Genomic DNA, 19126 nt, shown 5'->3' with positions numbered 1-19126 from the left:
CATCTCACAGAAAGTGTTGTACCGGATTCAGAACCCAAAGATATTGAGATACCTGCCATAGGGATCACCAACCTAGGGACAGAGTGTAATCCTGATAGGCTCCCCCTAGAGGTAATTGCAGGAGAAACTAAAGATGTTGTTTCGGGCGTAGAACCCAAAGATCCTAAGATGTATACCACAGGGGTCGCCAATTTAGGGTTAGAGTGTAATCCCAATAGGCTTCCCCTAGAGGTTGTGGGGACCCCATTGAACCCTAAGCTGGAGATGTTCCCTGGTAAGGTCGGGACAGCTCAGATCCAGGGTCCCACACGGAGACGCTGGTATAGAAAACGCAGGTATGAGAAGAACCGGGAGTGTATGGTTGCGTAGGGGACTGGGGACGTGCGCACAAGGAACCCTCTGACACCGGCCAAGGATGGGGCCGGGGGTCAGGGTAACTTAGAGCGCTCACTAAACCGCAGTGTCTGGAGGCTCAGGTTCGGGTGCGATGTAATACAAACATACAGTATGCTCAGAGTTGCCGGCACGATATGTGGTGTTTCAGCGTGATATAGTCACTGAGGCACGGGTAAGGGTACAGAGGAAACAGTACCAGGGGCCCGAAAGCAGATACTTAGGTGACAAGATGACCCGCGGGGTTAGTGTACCCAAAGTAAAGTCAAGACCACCCAAAACTGGCCCAAATCTGCGGTTAAACATAAAAGAGGGCTTGGCTTCTGCAATGGAGAACAGGGTGGGTGGTCCCGTAATGAAATATGGAGGAGAAACGCAAAGGGGAGGGATGCATGCGCCGATCGATGGTTCCGGTCCCTTCTTTGGTTTCTTAATGTACACTCCCTGACAGAAGTTATGTCGCTTATCTATGTTATGTAAATAAAAGCTTATAACCTGACGTTAAATTCATCCATTGGTTGTAAAAATTATTATTTTCAAAGCTGAAACCCTCCGAAATGTGGTGTAGGTTAAGAAAATAAATTGGCATCAATGCAGAAATATTGATCAGTTAATGGACACAGAATGGTCAGATTTTGGCAAGACAACAGTTTTTTCACCTGGTCATATAATGCACCCAATCCTAGCTTACATCCTCACCTGTGCTCAGTAAATGATGGGTTAATTAGTGTGTGTGTGTATAAAAAGAAACCCAGCACCCCAGACCTTCACTTGAATTGCAACTTGAGCTCTGACAACATGACAAAAATCCACCCTATGACCAAAGCCTGGATTATCAAGAGGCTGAAGATCAGATCCACTGCAGAGGTGGCTGGCACCTTTAATGTGTCTCAACATCAAGTACAAAGAATTAAAAAAAGATTTGAAGAGACCGGAGATGTGTCTGACAAGCCCAGGTCCGGCAGACCCCGCAAGACAACTGCTCAGGAGGAATGATTGTTGGTTAGAAAATCCAAAGCAAGCCCCTCTTCAACTGCAGCAGAGCTCCAACAGGCCTGGTCACTTGAGTCCCTGTGTCAACTAGAACAGTTTGTAGGATCCTGTCTCGAAATGGCTTCCATGGTCGAATCAGTGCCTAGAAGCCAGCGCTAAACAAAAGGCAAATAAAAAAAGTGTGGCATTTGCAAAGTCCCACAGCCTGCTAAACAGATGGACGCTGGAAAAGTGGCAGAAGGTGGATTTCTATGATGAATCTTCAGTAGAATTACACCACAGCTGCCGCAAACACTGCAGGAGACTTATTGGAGCCCGTATGGATCCAAAATACACCCAAAAAACAGTTAAATTTGGTGGTGGAACGATCATGGTCTGGGGTTACATTCAGTATGGGGGTGTGCAAAACATTTGCAAGGTGGAAGGCAATATCAATAGCCTAAAATATCAAGAAGTATTAGCTACCTCTTATATTCCAAGTGTTAAAAAAATGGGTTAAATTCTGCAGCAGGATGGTACTCCATTTCATACATCCATCTCTACAACAAAGTTCCTCCAGGCAAAAAAGATCAAGGTGCTCAAGGACTGGCCAGCCCAGTCACCAGACATGAACATCATTGAGCATGTTTGGGGTAGGATGAAAGAGGAAGCTTGGAAGACAAAACCAAATAATCTAGATGAACTCTGGGAGGCATGTAAGACTGCATTCTTTGCTATTCCTGATTACTTCATTAATAAATTGTATGAATCATTGTTGAACCGCATGGATGCAGTCCTTCAAGCTCATGGAAGTGACACAAAATATTAAATATGACTCTAATAGCAGCACAACTTCATTCACCAATGTTATGCAACATATATTTGTATTTTAAGTTAATTATTTGTTTGAATATCACATTACTTTCTGTGGGCGATAAAACGTTTGTCTTGCCAAAATCTGACTATTCTGTGTCCATTAACTAAGCAATATATCTGCATTGATGCCAATTTATTTTCTTAACCTAAACCCCATTTCGGAGGGTTTCAGCTTTCAAAAGAATAATTTATACAACCAATGGATGAATTTAACGTCAGGTTATAAGATTTTATTTACATAACATGGATAAGCGACATAACTTCTGTCAGGGAGTGTAGTGTCGAGCGGGGACGTCACAGGGGCATACTGATGCCCTGTCTCGCGCCCATACGGGGTAACAAATGTTCAACCCCACAGGTATGAAGAGGGGGGAGGATATGTGAATCAGTGACCCCTGTTACAGCTAGGGGGCACTGTTTGTGCTCTCCAGAATGCACACGGAGGATTAGTGAGGCCATGAGGGCATACTGCAGACACAGGTGTGGCTGTAATTAGAATGGTGAAGCAGTGAATGATTAAAAGCCCTGTAGTAGAGGGGAAGGTGTGTCAGTGTTGGTTTGGAAGAGCAGATGTCTGCAGAGCTCTTTCTGTGTGGAGCAACACAGAGGCAAGAGGAACCAAGGGGACTGACACTCTGTGTCCCGGGCTGTCTTGTTTGCCAGGCTGCAATCCGGAGGATAGCGTGAGGTGCACGGCGTGAGTAAAGAGGCTTGGTATCGGCGGGCGGTCGCCCAAGGGAAACTGGACAGAGGGAAGTCCGGCCTGTGTAGGGACTGCAAATTAAAGCCGGTTACTGTGTATTTCTGATGGACTGTGTGAAGAAGCCGTGTACTGTGAATTTTCCTTTGGCCTGGTTGAAGAAGCCGTTTACAGTGTATTGCTAATAGACTGTGTGAAGTAACACAATAAAGGAACGTTTCTTTGAACTTGCTTGGGTCACTGCCATTTCACTGCGTTTGGTCCTAGCACTGCATTACATAGTACACTATGTGGCAAAATGATGGTGTTTTTTCAGAAGTACAAGAAATACAAACTAGCAGGTACTAGTACAATAAAAGAATCTATTACACTGACAGATATGCTTGAAATAGAATGTCCAAAAACATTTCCTTACTAGTGATGAGTTGATCGGGAGCGTGCTCGGGAAAATCCGAGCAACAAGTACACTCGCTCATCACTATTCCTTACCTTACATAGTCCACATGCATCTTTTCTTGCCAAGCACCGCAAACTTCTGTAAGTTTCTTTGCAGCAGCCAAAAATCAACCCTGATGTGGGACACTACATCTACCATTCCTTAACATTAAATAATCTGTATTATAACATTTTTTGGCTGCTTGTTGTCCTAGTGAGCAGTGTAGTCTATAGCACTTTTTCTACAGTTATGGCTGCAGGAGCATAACCTACACTGGGTACAGCTACTACAAGAGGACAGGGAATCACATGGGGCCATTAACGTCTGCTCATGTCCAGACATACTGTAGGATACTTTCCTGACATATACACCGGACATGGTTAAGTAACATGGTGTGAATTTAGGCAAATATATAGGAGTACAGTCTGTCAGAGGAAATGGATGGCATAACATATTGAAATTATTCATGAATGTACCAATAAAGACTAATAGACGATCAGACATGTAATCCAAACAGTGGTTTTACATTTTATTTTTTTTTACAACCAATTACTTGGGTCTCTTAGGCCTTTCATTGTCAGCATGCCCCTTAGGCCACATTCACACGTTCAGTATTTGGTCAGTATTTTACCTCAGTATTTATAAGCCAAAACTAGGAGTGGGTGATAAATACAGAAGTGGTGACATGTTTCTATTACACTGTGTGCAGAATTATTAGGCAAGTTGTATTTTAGAGGATTATTTTTATTATTGATCAACAACTATGTTCTCAATCAACCTAAAAGACACATAAATGTCAAAGCTTAATATTTTTGGAAGTTGGAGTGTTTTTTTTTTTTTTTTTTAGATTTGGCTATCTTAGGAGGATATCTGCTTGTGCAGGTAACTATTACTGTGCAGAATTATTAGGCAACTTAATAAAAAACAAATATACTCCCATCTCACTTGTTTATTTTCACCAGGTAAACCAATATAACTGCACAAAATTTAGAAATAAACATTTCTGACATTCAAAAACCAAACCCCCCAAAATTAGTGACCAATATAGCCACCTTTCTTCATGATGACACTCAACAGCCTTGTATCCATAGATTCTGTCAGTTGCTTGATCTTTTTACGATCAACATTGCGTGCAGCAGCCACCACAGCCTCCCAGACACTGTTCCGAGAGGTGGACTGTTTTCCCTCCCTGTAGATCTCACATTTTATGAGGGACCACAGGGTCTCTATGGGGTTCAGATTAGGTGAACAAGGGGCCATGTCATTATTTTTTCTTCTTTGAGACCTTTACTGGCCAGCCACGCTGTGGAGTAGTTGGAGGCATGTGATGGAGCATTGTCCTGCATGAAAATCATGTTTTTCTTGAAAAATACCGACTTCTTCCTGTACCATTGTTTGAAGAAGTTGTCTTCCAGAAACTGGCAGTAGGTCTGGGAGTTGAGCTTCACTCCATCCTCAACCCGAAAAGGTCCCACAAGTTCATCTTTGATGATACCAGCCCATACCAGTACTGCACCTTGCTGGCGTCGGAGTGGGGCTCTCTGCCCTTTACTGATCCAGCCTCTGGTCCATCCATCTGGCCCATCAAGAGTCACTCTCATTTCATCAGTCCATAAAACCTTTGAAAAGTCAGTCAAGATATTTCTTGGCCTAGTCTTGACGTTTTATCTTATGTTTCTTGTTCAAAGGTGGTCGTTTTTCAGCCTTCCTTTCCTTGGCCATGTCCCTGAGTATCGCACACCTTGTGCTTTTTGTTACTCCAGTAACGTTGCAGCTCTGAAATATGGCAAAACTGGTGGCAAATGGCATCTTGGCAGCTTCACGCTTGATTTTCCTCAATTCATGGGCAGTTATTTTGCGCATTTTTTGCTCAATACGCTTTTTGCGACCCTGTTGGCTATTTGCCATGAAACGCTTGATTGTTCGGTGATCACGCTTCAAAAGTTTGGCAATTTCAAGGCTGCTACATCCATCTGCAAGACATCTCACAATTTTGGACTTTTCAGAGCCTGTCAAATCTCTCTTTTGACCCATTTTGCCAAAGGAAAGGGAGTTGCCTAATAACTAAGCACACCTTATATAGGGTTTTGATGTCATTAGACAACACCCCTCCTCATTACAGAGATGCACATCACCTGATTTACTTAATTGGTAGTTGGCTCTCAAACCTGAACAGCTTGGAGTAGGACAACATGTATAAAAGTATCATGTGATCAAAATACAACTTGCCTAATAATTCTGCACACGGTGTATATTTTTCCTCCGATTATGCCTCTCCTGGTTTTGGCCTACAAATACTGAGGTAAAAAACTTACCAAAGACTAAAAGTGTGACCGTGGCCTTAAAGGGGTTCTCCAAGCTGTGAAACTATGTCCAGTGTTTACACCTGGCCACCAGATCTGCCTGCAGCTGATCGGGGAAGGTGCAGGGTGACGGACGTCCACTGATATCCGTAGAATGTAAGTCCGCAATGACAGGGTCCTCTCCCCTCTCTACCTATCTGTCATCATAAATTTGTGTACTGTAAATGATATCTATAACCCTGTATGTAACCCCTTTCTCATGTACAGCACCATGGAATTAAAGGTGCTATATAAATAAATAATATCAAATCGATAACTTATCAAAAGGAAATTATATGAATATTCAAAGAGAGCATACGGGCAGCGCAGTGGTTAGCACTACAGCCTTGCAGCGCTGGAGTCCTGGGTTCTAATCCCACCCAGGACAACATCTGTAAAGAGTTTGTATGTTCTCTCCGTGTTTGCGTGGGTTTCCTCCGGGCACTCCGGTTTCCTCCCACATTCCAAAGACATACTGATAGGGATTCCAGATTGTGAGCCCAATCGGGGACAGTGATGATAATGTGTGCAAAACTGTAAAGCGCTGCGGAATATGTTAGCGCTATATAAAAATAAAGATTATTATTATTTATTACAAAAAAAGATGCCAGGCCCAGCACTTCCTTTCTTAATGGATTAATTTTCTTTCATACTATTTTGTCTTCTATTGCATTGAAAACTGAGACAAATATAAAGAAATCTTGTCGGTTTCCCCAAAAAATCAGCCATGTCTGTTTTCTCCTCCTCTTCACTATCTTTTGTCTGACTTTAAGACACAATGGCTGCAGCAGGAGCCTCTCCCCTTTGCCATGTCTACAGCAGGGCACAAAGATTATTTGTTTTCCATCTAGAGAGCGATGGAAATTAGGTGGGGAGGTGCACTGAGCTGCTCAACAATGGCGAGGGTGCACCAAACACCTAGGTTGAAAAGACCATTTTTGCCAATTACAGCACAATCACTTCATCTTATTTGTAAGTCTGACACAGCTAGCAAAATGGGAAAATGTTATTTTTTTTAAAGATGATGTAAAGTCAGTTTCTGCATTTGAATCTTTTTAGGAAATGTAATTAATTTATGATTGAACTCTGGTTACATAGTCTAATGACTAATGCAGCTATGTTGTATATTACACTGTACAGTGAGGATCATACGGCAGGAGGACCACTGACTAATCGCCTCTATTTTTATTTAGATCTTTTAAAAGGGGAGGTGATACGGATCGGTCCATGCAACTATCAGAGGATGTGTGTCCCGCAATATCACTGACCAGCGGCCATTGAGAGCAAACTGCGAGGCTTCAGAGAAGTTTCCAATATTCTGCGGTAGGTAAATGATTATGATGGGATTACAGGATAGCAGAATGGCAGATACAAATGCGACCATTATCAGTGTATTCCTGCCATCTGGTACTGTCACTGAGCTGTTGATTGTTGCTCTGGTCTTATTGACGAATTGGGTCCATTACGTCTACATAAAAAGAAGGGCTTATGTCGGCTTTGTACATGAGCAAAAGCACAGCAGCAGATCCAACCTTTCTATGATCATTGGCCTGGTATCTCCTTTACTTTTGCTGGTGAATTGCACTCACTCCCCGCTCTTGCCCATGCACTGAGTGTTTCGCTATGTGACTTCTCCTGTCTAGGGTTGAGCGAAACGGGTCGAACATTTTCAAAAGTCGCCGACTTTTGGCGAAGTCGAGTTTCATGAAACCCGATCCGACCCCTGTGCGTGGTCGGCCATGCGGTACGCGACTTTCGCGCCAAAGTCACGTTTCAATGACGCGAAAAGCGCCATTTCTCAGCCAATGAAGGTAAACGCAGAGTGTGGGCAGCGTGATGACATAGGTCCTGGTCCCCACCATCTTAGAGAAGGGCATTGCAGTGATTGGCTTGCTGTCTGCGGCGTCACAGGGGCTATAAAGGGGAGTTCCCGCCGACCGCCATGTTACTGCTGCTGATCTGAGCTTAGGGAGAGGTTGCTGCCGCTTCGTCAGAAGCAGGGATAGCGTTAGGCAGGGTCCATTAACCACCAAACCGCTTGTGCTGTAGCGATTTCCACTGCCCAACACCACCTTCGGTGTGCAGGGACAGTGGAAGCTCCTTTTTTTTTTTTTTTTCCTCAGCGCTGTAGCTCATTGGGCTGCCCTAGAAGGCTCCCTGATAGCTGCATTGCTGTGTGTACGCCGCTGTGCAAACCAACTGCTTTTTTCAAAGCACAAATCCTCTTGTTCCTTCCTTTCTGCACAGCTATCTTGTTTGTTTGTCCACACTTTTTATTTAATTTGTGCATCAGTCCACTCCTTATTGCTGCCTGCCATACCTGGCTGAGATTACTGCAGGGAGATAGTAATTGAAGGACAGTTCCTTTTTTTTTTTTTTTTTTTTTTTGGTGGGAGATTAAGATTGACATTTCTGCTAGAGTGCCATCTCTGTCTGTGTCATCTCTCACTCAGTGGGCCATAGAAAGCCTATTTATTTTTTTGCTTGATTTGGGTTCCAAAATCTACCAGAAAAAATCACAACATCAATCAGTGGGAGAAAAATATTGGCCTCAGGGCTTGTGTGCCACTCCTTACTCCTGTGTGTGCCATCTCTCACTCAGTGGGCCATAGAAAGCCTATTAATTTTTTTGCTTGATTTGGGTTCTAAATTCTACCTGAAAAAATCAATAAATCAATCAGTGGGAGATTAATATTGGCCTTTGGGCTTGTGTGCCAGTCCTAAGCGTGCCATCTCTCTCTCTCTCTCAGATAGTGGGCCATAGAAAGCCTATTTTTTTATTATTTTATTGGGTTTATAAATTTTCCCTGGAAAAAAAAAAAAGTGGGAGATTAATATTGGCCTCTGGGCTTGGGTGCCAGTCCTGAGCGTGCCATCTCTCTCACAAATAGTGGGCCATAGAAAGCCTATTTATTTTTTTGGTTGATTTGGGTTCATAATTCTACCTTAAAAAATCAATCAATCAATCAGTGGGAGATTAGTATTGGCCTTTGGGCTTGTGTGCCAGTCCTAAGCGTGCCATCTCTCTCTCTCAGATAGTGGGCCATAGAAAGCCTATTTATTATTATTTTTTTTATTGGGTTTATAAATTTTCCCTGGAAAAAAAAAAAAGTGGGAGATTAATATTGGCCTCTGGGCTTGTGTGCCAGTCCTGAGCGTGCCATCTCTCTCACAAATAGTGGGCCATAGAAAGCCTATTTATTTTTTGGGTTGATTTGGGTTCCTAATTCTACCTGAAAAAATCAATCAATCAATCAGTGGGAGAAAAATATTGGCCTCAGGGCTTGTGTGCCACTCCTTACTCCTGTGTGTGCCATCTCTCACTCAGTGGGCCATAGAAAGCCTATTTATTTTTTTGGTTGATTTGGGTTTTAAATTCTACCTGAAAAAAATCATTAAATCAATCAGTGGGAGATTAATATTGGGCTTTGGGCTTGTGTGCCAGTCCTAAGCGTGCCATCTCTCTCTCTCAGATAGTGGGCCATAGAAAGCCTATTTATTATTATTTTTTTTATTGGGTTTATAAATTTTCCCTGGAAAAAAAAAAAATGGGAGATTAATATTGGCCTCTGGGCTTGTGTGCCACTCCTGACTCCTGTGTGCGTCATCTGTCACTCAGTGGGCCCTAGAAAGCCTATTTTTTGTTTTATTTGTTTTCTAAATTCTCCCTGAAACAATCATTTTATTTTCTTTGGTTTCTAAATTATTCCTGAAAAAAATCTTTTTTTTTGTATTTTTTTTTCTCTCAAGTCTCCCTGAAAAAAAAAAAAATCTGTGGGAGATTCATATTGCCCCTTCTGCTTGTGTGCCAGTCTTGACTCCTGGGTGTGCCATCTCTCTCTCTCTCCCCAATTGTGGGTCATAGAAAGCCTATTAATTTTTTTGCTTGATTTGGGTTCCAAAATCTACCAAAAAAAATAACTAAATCAATCGGTGGGAGATTAATATTGGCCTCTGGGCTTGTGTGCCACTCCTGACTCCTGTGTGCGTCCTCTCTCACTCAGTGGGCCCTACAAAGCCTTTTTTTTTTTTTTTTTTCCTAAATTCTCCCTGAAACAATCATTTCATTTTATTTGTTTTATAAATTCTTCTGTAAAAAATAATTTTTTTTTAATTTTTTTTTTTTCTGAAGTCTCCCTTTTAAAAAAAACAAACACAAATCAGTGGGAGATAAATATTTACATTTGCGCTTCAGTGACAGTCCTGCGTGTGTGCCATCTCATTTGTTGCCAACAACAACAGAGTGTGTAACATTGTGGCTGATTTTCGTTGTGGTCTCACCCACCTGTAAAGGGGTAGCTAAATCATACTGAAGTTATAGCTCACCGTGTAAGTTGTGTGACAGCAACAAATACCGTTCGTTTGTTAACGTTTTTAAAACAATGAGGAAGTCTGGTGGAAGAGGTCGTGGCCGGGGGCGTTCATTGTCAGCTGGTAATGAGGGTAGTGGTAGTGGTGGAGCATCAGCTGGTCGTGGGAAAAAAAATATTGCACCTAAGTCTGGAGCTGTGGAGCCAGGTTCGTCGTCTGGCTACACAAGGCCTCGAACGCTCCCTTTTCTGGGAGTAGGAAAACCGCTTTTAAAGCCGGAGCAGCAAGAGCAAGTTTTGGCTTATCTTGCTGACTCAGCCTCTAGCTCTTTTGCCTCCTCTCGTGAAACTGGTAAATGTCAAAGCAGCGCGTCGTTAGTGGATGTTCACGGTCAGGGACAAGTCGCTTCCTTGTCCTCTTCAGCAAAAACAACAACAGAGAAGAATGCAGCAGGCGACACAACGGGTTACTCCATGGAGCTCTTTACACATACCGTCCCTGGCTTAGAAAGTGAAGCAGTTAACAGTCCATGCCCATTACAAGTTGAATCTGACATGGAGTGCACTGATGCACAGCCACAGCCAGACTACTATCCTGGTCCTTTGACTCAGACCACAACATTGCCATCGCAGGGTGCTGATCAAGAATCAGACCCTGATGAGACTATGTTGCCCCATCACGAACGCTATACCACCGACCGCCACGGTGACACAGACGAAGTTGCACACGAGCTACAAGAAGAGGTAATAGATGACCCAGTTCTTGACCCCGATTGGCAGCCATTGGGGGAACAGGGTGCAGGCGGCAGCAGTTCTGAAGCGGAGGAGGAGGGGCCGCAGCAGGCATCAACATCGCAACAGGTTCCATCTGCCGGGCCCGTATCTTGCCCAAAACGCGTGGCCATCCGGTTAAAGCTCAGTCTGCAATGCCTGAAAAGGTATCCGATGCTAGAAAGAGTGCAGTCTGGCATTTTTTTAAACAACATCCAATTGATCAGCGCAAAGTCATCTGTCAAAAATGTTCAACTACCTTAAGCAGAGGACAGAATCTGAAAAGTCTCAATACAAGTTGCATGCATAGACATTTAACCACCATGCATTTGCAAGCCTGGACTAACTACCAAACGTCCCTTAAGGTTGTAGCACCCTCGGCCAATGAAGCTAGTCAGCAACGCAACATCCCTTCCGGCAGTGTAGGGCCACCATTTTCCGCACCACCTGCAGTATCTGTGCAGGTTTCTTTGCCAGGCCAAAGCCGTCAGGGTCAGGGAATCACCAGTTTCGTAGTAGGAAACACTGCATCTAGGGCACCGGTGGCAACAATACCATCTCCCACCGTCTCTCAGTCTGCCATGTCCACCGGCACCCCCGCTAGTTCCACGATCTGCAGCTCTCCAGTCCAGCTCACCCTACATGAGACTATGGTTAGAAAAAGGAAGTACTTAGCCTCGCATCCGCGTACACAGGGTTTGAACGCACACATAGCTAGACTAATCTCGTTAGAGATGATGCCCTACCGGTTAGTTGAAAGCGAAGCTTTCAAAGCCCTGATGGACTATGCTGTACCACGCTACGAGCTACCCAGTCGACACTTTTTTTCCAGAAAAGCCATCCCAGCCCTCCACCAGCATGTTAAAGAGTGCATCGTCCATGCACTCAGGCAATCTGTGAGCACAAAGGTGCACCTGACAACAGATGCATGGACCAGTAGGCATGGCCAGGGACGTTACGTGTCTATCACGGCACACTGGTTAAATGTGGTGGATGCAGGGTCCACAGGGGACAGCAAGTTTGGGACAGTTCTGCCTAGCCCACGGTCTAGGAAACAATTGGCTGTAGCCGTTCGCACCCCCTCCTCCTCCTCTTCGTCCTCCTGCAGAAGCGAGAGCTCGTCCACAGACCGCAGTCGCACAACCACTCCATCCGCAGCTGCCACTGTTGCACACCAGGTCTCCCATTATGGGGCAGCTACTGGCAAACGTCAGCAGGCTGTATTGGCTATGAAGTGTTTGGGCGACAACAGACACACCGCGGAAGTTCTGTCCGAGTTCTTGCAGAAAGAAACGCAGTCGTGGCTGGGCACTGTAGATCTTGAGGCAGGCAAGGTAGTGAGTGATAACGGAAGGAATTTCATGGCTGCCATCTCCCTTTCCCAACTGAAACACATTCCTTGCCTGGCTCACACCTTAAACCTGGTGGTGCAGTGCTTCTTGAAAAGTTATCCGGGGTTATCCGACCTGCTCCTCAAAGTGCGTGGACTTTGCTCACATATCCGCCGTTCGCCCGTACACTCCAGCCGTATGCAGACCTATCAGCGTTCTTTGAACCTTCCCCAGCATCGCCTAATCATAGACGTTGCAACAAGGTGGAACTCAACACTGCACATGCTTCAGAGACTGTGTGAACAGAGGCGGGCTGTTATGTTTTTGTGGGAGGATACACATACACGGGCAGGCAGTAGGATGGCAGACATGGAGTTGTCAGGTGTGCAGTGGTCGAAGATTCAAGACATGTGTCAAGTCCTTCAGTGTTTTGAGGAATGCACACGGCTGGTTAGTGCAGACAACGCCATAATAAGCATGAGCATCCCCCTAATGCGTCTGCTGATGCAAAGTTTGACGCACATAAAGGATCAGGCGTCTGCAGCTGAGGAAGAGGAAAGCCTTGATGACAGTCAGCCATTGTCTGGCCAGGGCAGTGTACAGGACGAGGTAGCGGGCGAAGAGGAGGACGAGGAGGATGATGGGGATGATTATATTTTTAATGAGGAAGCTTTTCCGGGGCCACTGGAAATTGGTGGCGCGGCAAGGCCGGGTTCTGGTTTTTTGAGGGACACAAGTGACGTGGATTTGCCTGAAACTGCCCCTCAACCAAGCACAACCGCAGATTTGAGAACTGGAACTTTGGCCCACATGGCGGATTATGCCTTATGTATCCTCAAAAGGGACACACGCATAACTAAAATGATGAATGATGACGATTACTGGTTGGCCTGCCTCCTTGATCCTCGCTATAAAGGCAAATTGCAAAATATAATGCCACATGAGAACTTGGAACTAATATTAGCAACCAAACAATCAACTCTTGTTGACCGTTTGCTTCTGGCATTCCCTGCACACAGCGCCCGTGATCGTTCTCACACGAGCTGCAGGGGCCAGCAGACCAGAGGAGTTAGAGGGGCAGAAATCAGAAGTGGCGTTGGCCAGAGGGGTTTTCTGACCAGGTTGTGGAGTGATTTTGCTATGACCGCAGACAGGACAGGTACTGCAGCATCAATTCAAAGTGACAGGAGACAACATTTGTCCAGTATGGTTACAAACTATTTTTCATCCCTTATCGATGTTCTCCCTCAACCGTCATTCCCATTTGATTACTGGGCATCAAAATTAGACACCTGGCCAGAATTGGCAGAATATGCATTGCAGGAGCTTGCTTGCCCGGCAGCTAGTGTCCTATCAGAAAGAGTATTCAGTGCTGCAGGTTCAATACTAACAGAAAAAAGGACTCGTCTGGCTACCCAAAATGTAGATGATCTAACCTTCATTAAAATGAACCACAACTGGATTTCGAAATCTTTTGCCCCACCTTGCCCGGCTGACACCTAGCTTTCCTATGAAAAGGTCTTGCCTGTGGACTATTCTGAATGCCTTTTCCAATCTCGTAATTTTCAGCACCTGATTGTCCAGCATACGACATGTTTACACCTCACTAAATGGCCAAACTCCCCACACGGGGCCGTGGTATCGACACTTGGCGACAGCACCCGTGAGAGTGCAGTTTGTCTGAAGAGGTGGGTGAGCCCGCTTTTGGTCGACGGCACTGCCACTGGGTCCCTCCTAGTACAATAAAGTGTCTCTGGCGGTGGTGGTGCGCACCCAACGTCAGACACACCGTTGTAATATGAGGGGCCCTGGGCCTGTACCGCCGGCCACAAGACAGTTTCCCCCCACCCCAGCTCAAACAGTGCTCTACCACTTGCAAAATTATCTCACAGCTCCACCAATGTTTAGTCTATGCGCTGACATCCTTCAATGCCTGCCACTGACAATACCATTGTATTGACATTTTTGTTATGTTAGGCCTTCGATGCCTGTCTGTGGTCACTCCTTCCACTAGGCCTCCACTGACCACACCACTGCTGCCTGTGTACCCCTGGAACCAATTTAAAATTGCCTACAGCCATGTGTTATTATTTTAGGCCTTCGATGCCTGTCTGCGGTCACTCCTTCCACTAGGCCTCCACTGACCACACCACTGCTGCCCGTGTACCCCTGTAACCAATTTAAAATTGCCTACAGCCATGTGTTATTATTTTAGGCCTTCGATGCCTGTCTGCGGTGACTCCTTCCACTAGGCCTCCACTGACCACACCACTGCTGCCCGTGTACCCCTGGAACCAATTTAAAATTGCCTACAGCCATGTGTTATTATTTTAGGCCTTCGATGCCTGTCTGCGGTGACTCCTTCCACTAGGCCTCCACTGACCACACCACTGCTGCCCGTGTACCCATGGAACCAATTTAAAATTGCCTACAGCCATGTGTTATTATTTTAGGCCTTCGATGCCTGTCTGCGGTCACTCCTTCCACTAGGCCTCCACTGACCACACCACTGCTGCCCGTGTACCCCTGTAACCAATTTAAAATTGCCTACAGCCAGCCCAATTTTTTTATTTTAGGCCTTCGATGCCTGTCTGCGGTCCATTCTTTCAACTACTACTACACTGAACAGGGCACTGCTGCCCGTGTACCCCTGGAACCAACATCAGAAAATATAAAAATAAGTATTTTGCTTACAAAAAAGAAAATACTGGAGAGATATCAAATGCAGACATTTTAACATTAAAAACAAACACACAACTAAAATCTGGTACAGTACTAAAAATGGCCACCAGCTACAATTACTTTCTCCTGCAAGTAGTTAACTGAAAGGTTTTTTCAATTGAAAACACACATATGGCATCCACCGAGTGTTGTCCTGTCGCGTCTTCTTTATATTATTGCCGAGAAGATGCAAAACAATGAAAATAATAAAATCATTAATTACCAAAATAATAGAGAAAGTCAACACCACATTGCAAATAAACATTCATTCCAAATAAAGAAGCAGGGCGCGTCCGAGGGTGAGTATATACCTAATAAGAATATAATCACCCTCGGACGCGCAATGCTTATTTCCAACAGCCTTCCTTCCTAAGAATCAGCCCTTCCGTGGTGTAGAGAGACGTTGTGTTACACTCCAAGGTGTTCCCCAGGTTGCCTTTCCTGAGCTTCGATCTTCCGGCTCTCGTTTAGTAGTTGTTGGAAACTACGCTGCATTAGGCCTTCAAATTGGGTATGGGGTGTAGAGAGATGGTGTGTTCCACTCCAAGCTGTTCCCCAGGTTGCCTTTCCTGAGCTTCGATCTTCCGGCTCTCGTTTAGTAGTTGTTGGAAACTACGCTGCATTAGGCCTTCAAATTGGGTATGGGGTGTAGAGAGATGGTGTGTTCCACTCCAAGGTGTTCCCCAGGTTGCCTTTCCTGAGCTTCGATCTTCCGGCTCTCGTTTAGTAGTTGTTGGAAACTACGCTGCATTAGGCCTTCAAATTGGGTATGGGGTGTAGAGAGATGGTGTGTTCCACTCCAAGGTGTTCCCCAGGTTGCCTTTCCTGAGCTTCGATCTTCCGGCTCTCGTTTAGTAGTTGTTGGAAACTACGCTGCATTAGGCCTTCAAATTGGGTATGGGGTGTAGAGAGAGGGTGTGTTACACTCCAAGGTGTTCCCCAGGTTGCCTTTCCTGAGCTTCGATATTCCGGCTCTCGTTTAGTAGTTGTTGGAAACTACACTGCATTAGGCCTACAAATTTGGTATGGGGGAAACATTGGCGCATCTGCGGTCCCTCCTTCCTCTAGGCCTCCACTGACCTGTCTACTGCTGCCCGTGTTCCCCTGGAACCAATTTTAAATTGCCTACAGGCAGCCCAATTTATTATGTTAGGGCTTCGAAGCCTGTCTGCGGTCCCTCCTTCCACTAGGCCTCCACTGACCTGTCTACTGCTGCCCGTGTACCCCTTGAACCAACATCATAAAATAAAAAAAAAGTATTTTGCTTATAAAAAAGAAAATACTGGTGAGATATCAAATGCAGACATTTTAACATTAAAAACAAACACACAACTAAAATCTGGTACAGTACTAAAAATGGCCACCAGCTACAATTACTTTCTCCTGCAAGTAGTTAACTGAAAGGTTTTTTCAATTGAAAACACACATATGGCATCCACCGAGTGTTGTCCTGTCGCGTCTTCTTTATATTATTGCCGAGAAGATGCAAAACAATGAAAATAATAAAATCATTAATTACCAAAATAATAGAGAAAGTCAACACCACATTGCAAATAAACATTCATTCCAAATAAAGAAGCAGGGCGCGTCCGAGGGTGAGTATATACCTAATAAGAATATAATCACCCTCGGACGCGCAATGCTTATTTCCAACAGCCTTCCTTCCTAAGAATCAGCCCTTCCGTGGTGTAGAGAGACGTTGTGTTACACTCCAAGGTGTTCCCCAGGTTGCCTTTCCTGAGCTTCGATCTTCCGGCTCTCGTTTAGTAGTTCTTGGAAACTACACTGCATTAGGCCTTCAAATTGGGTATGGGGTGTAGAGAGAGGGTGTGTTCCACTCCAAGGTGTTCCCCAGGTTGCCTTTCCTGAGCTTCGATCTTCCGGCTCTCGTTTAGTAGTTGTTGGAAACTACGCTGCATTAGGCCTTCAAATTGGGTATGGGGTGTAGAGAGAGGGTGTGTTACACTCCAAGGTGTTCCCCAGGTTGCCTTTCCTGAGCTTCGATCTTCCGGCTCTCGTTTAGTAGTTCTTGGAAACTACACTGCATTAGGCCTACAAATTGGGTATGGGGTGGAGAGAGATGGTGTGTTACACTCCAAGGTGTTCCCCAGGTTTCCTTGCCATTGCTTCGGTCTTCCGACTCTCGTTTAGTAGTTGTAGAAAAGTACACTGCATTAGGCCTACAAAATGGGTATGGGGTGGAGAGAGATGGTGTGTTACACTCCAAGGTGTTCCCCAGGTTGCCTTTCCTGAGCTTCTATCTTCAGGCTCTCATTAAATTGTGGTTAAATGGAACAACTGCATTTGGCGTACTAGTTGGTTTGGGGCCTACTATCGGTGTCTGCCACTCCTTTCTGTTCTCCTGGTTTCCTGTCCTGAAATTCCATTTTCAGGCTCTCGTTAAGTAGTTGTTAATGTTAGACTGCATTTGGCCTACTAGTTGGGTTGGGGCCTATTATCGGTGTCTGCCACTCCTTGCTGTTCTCCTCCACTGAACAAAGCTGTGCCGCCTGTTTACTACGGTTGCCAATTTTGAACTGCATTTCGACTACTTACTGATTTGGCCCTACTCTCTGTGTCAGCCTCTCATTCCAGTTGTCCTCCACTGCAATGCCCCCTGGTTATTCCTGTGTTACCAATTTTGAACTGCATTTAGCCCACTTTATTCTTTGGGCCTATATCTGTGTTTCCACTTCATCGTGCCCATTGCCCAGCCAGTGATAGATGAGTCTGCTGGTACATTGACCCATAACGCAACATTCCCCGTGCATGCTACACAACAACATTGTGACCCTGCTGAAAGTCAGGTTGCTCTTCCCGCATACCATACCACCTTACACGGGGACAAAGAGGAAGGTGCAGATGAAAGTGCAGGTTCCTTCATCAGGTGGGGGGAGGAATACTAGTTGGCGACGTCACTGGCACAGGGCCTCTCATAGTACGCAAAAGTGTTGCTGCCGGTGGGAGGCGCCCCCGCCGTGCAAACACACCGCTGTACTTTGAGGGGCCCTGTGCCAGTGCCAATGCCAACAAGTGGGCCCCCCCTGCTTGCTCAGGTTCACAGCACTTGCAAAGTTGAAATACTTACCTCTCCCTGCTCCACTGCCGTGACGTGGTCCAGATTTCCTGGGCCCACTAATTACTTGAACCAGCCCTACCCACCACAACTTTAGCCAAATGACCCCCAATTTCAAATGCCTTCCAATTATTATAAGGTAAATTACGCTTGACAAGCTTCATTAAGAAGAATGGATGGTTTTTACATTAAAATGGGCACTCTAGGTGTTTTCCTGGCCACCACTCACTGCCGACTATGCTGCCCCATTGACTTGCATTGGGTTTCGTGTTTCGGTCGATCCCGACTTTACGTCATAATCGGCCGATTTCACTCGACCCGACTTTTGAGATAGTCGGGTTTCGCGAAACCCGGCTCGACTCTAAAAAGGTCAAGGTCGCTCAACTCTACTCCTGTCCAATTGTGCTTTAATTATCCGTGGTCGTGTGGATCCAGATATAGAAATGCCAACTGCTGGGTAACAAGTTTATTTCTGGATATCTTAGAATTTCCTCTCCATTTTCTGCAGCTCAAAGCACATCAAATGAGCATGTCAAACCCTGTTATTTGGGATAAACCTATGAGCCCAACAGCCGAAGTGACTCTATAAACTCATGGATGAAGTGCTTAGATGATAAAAGGGGAGATTGAAAGAGCGCTCACAGAAAACTCACTGCAGGTCACTTAAAGTGGACCAGTCACCAGGTCCAAAATGTCCATTTTTCACTCTTATTTTATTCCCATTGCTCTGCTGAGTATTCTGCTCTTCTCTTTTAAAAAAAAAAATCAGCAAACGGTTCAGGAGCTATGATGAGCCTTTTTGTCTCCAAGTAATTTTTATTGTCTTTACTAAGGGGCGTGCCATTAGGCTGTGCTGCTTAATTACCCCGTAAGCCACACCCCCTTGAAAAAGAGCCTAAAAATTATCACCAAACAAAAAGGTTCATATCTCTGGAACCGTATATTGGATTTAAAGAAAAAAAGCAGACTTGTCAGTGGAGCAGAGGGAATAAAAAAGAGGTAAAAACTAGTCACCTAGTGGACCTAGATACAGGTCCACTTTAAATAACCCGATCCTGAACTTACCTGCTTAAGATGGTCTTGCGGAGAGGGGTACCACTGGATATAGGAAAGCCCACTTACCTCTCAAAAATACTTTTTTTATTTTGCTAAAAAAATTCTCCCAGACTTCTATTTTAGTCATAGTTATTTCCAAAAC

At 45.0% G+C, this 19126-nt stretch overlaps 1 protein-coding gene across 1 annotated transcript in view; it reads left to right on the top strand.

Annotated features, from left to right (window-relative positions):
• Positions 1-19126, top strand: part of CRACD (capping protein inhibiting regulator of actin dynamics) — a 263735-nt gene that overhangs the window by 98204 nt on the left and 146405 nt on the right. The window contains exon 2 of the mRNA XM_069744446.1: positions 6913-7042. The gene's annotated coding sequence lies outside the window, so the exon portion shown is untranslated. The remainder of the gene's footprint in view (positions 1-6912; positions 7043-19126) is intronic.

The sequence above is a fragment of the Ranitomeya imitator genome, chromosome 1, assembly GCF_032444005.1.
Source record: "Ranitomeya imitator isolate aRanImi1 chromosome 1, aRanImi1.pri, whole genome shotgun sequence".
In the NCBI taxonomy this organism is placed as follows: Eukaryota; Metazoa; Chordata; class Amphibia; order Anura; family Dendrobatidae; genus Ranitomeya; species Ranitomeya imitator.
The sequence above is the reverse complement of the archived record's forward strand: the minus strand, read 5'-3'. Positions and strand labels throughout refer to the sequence as shown.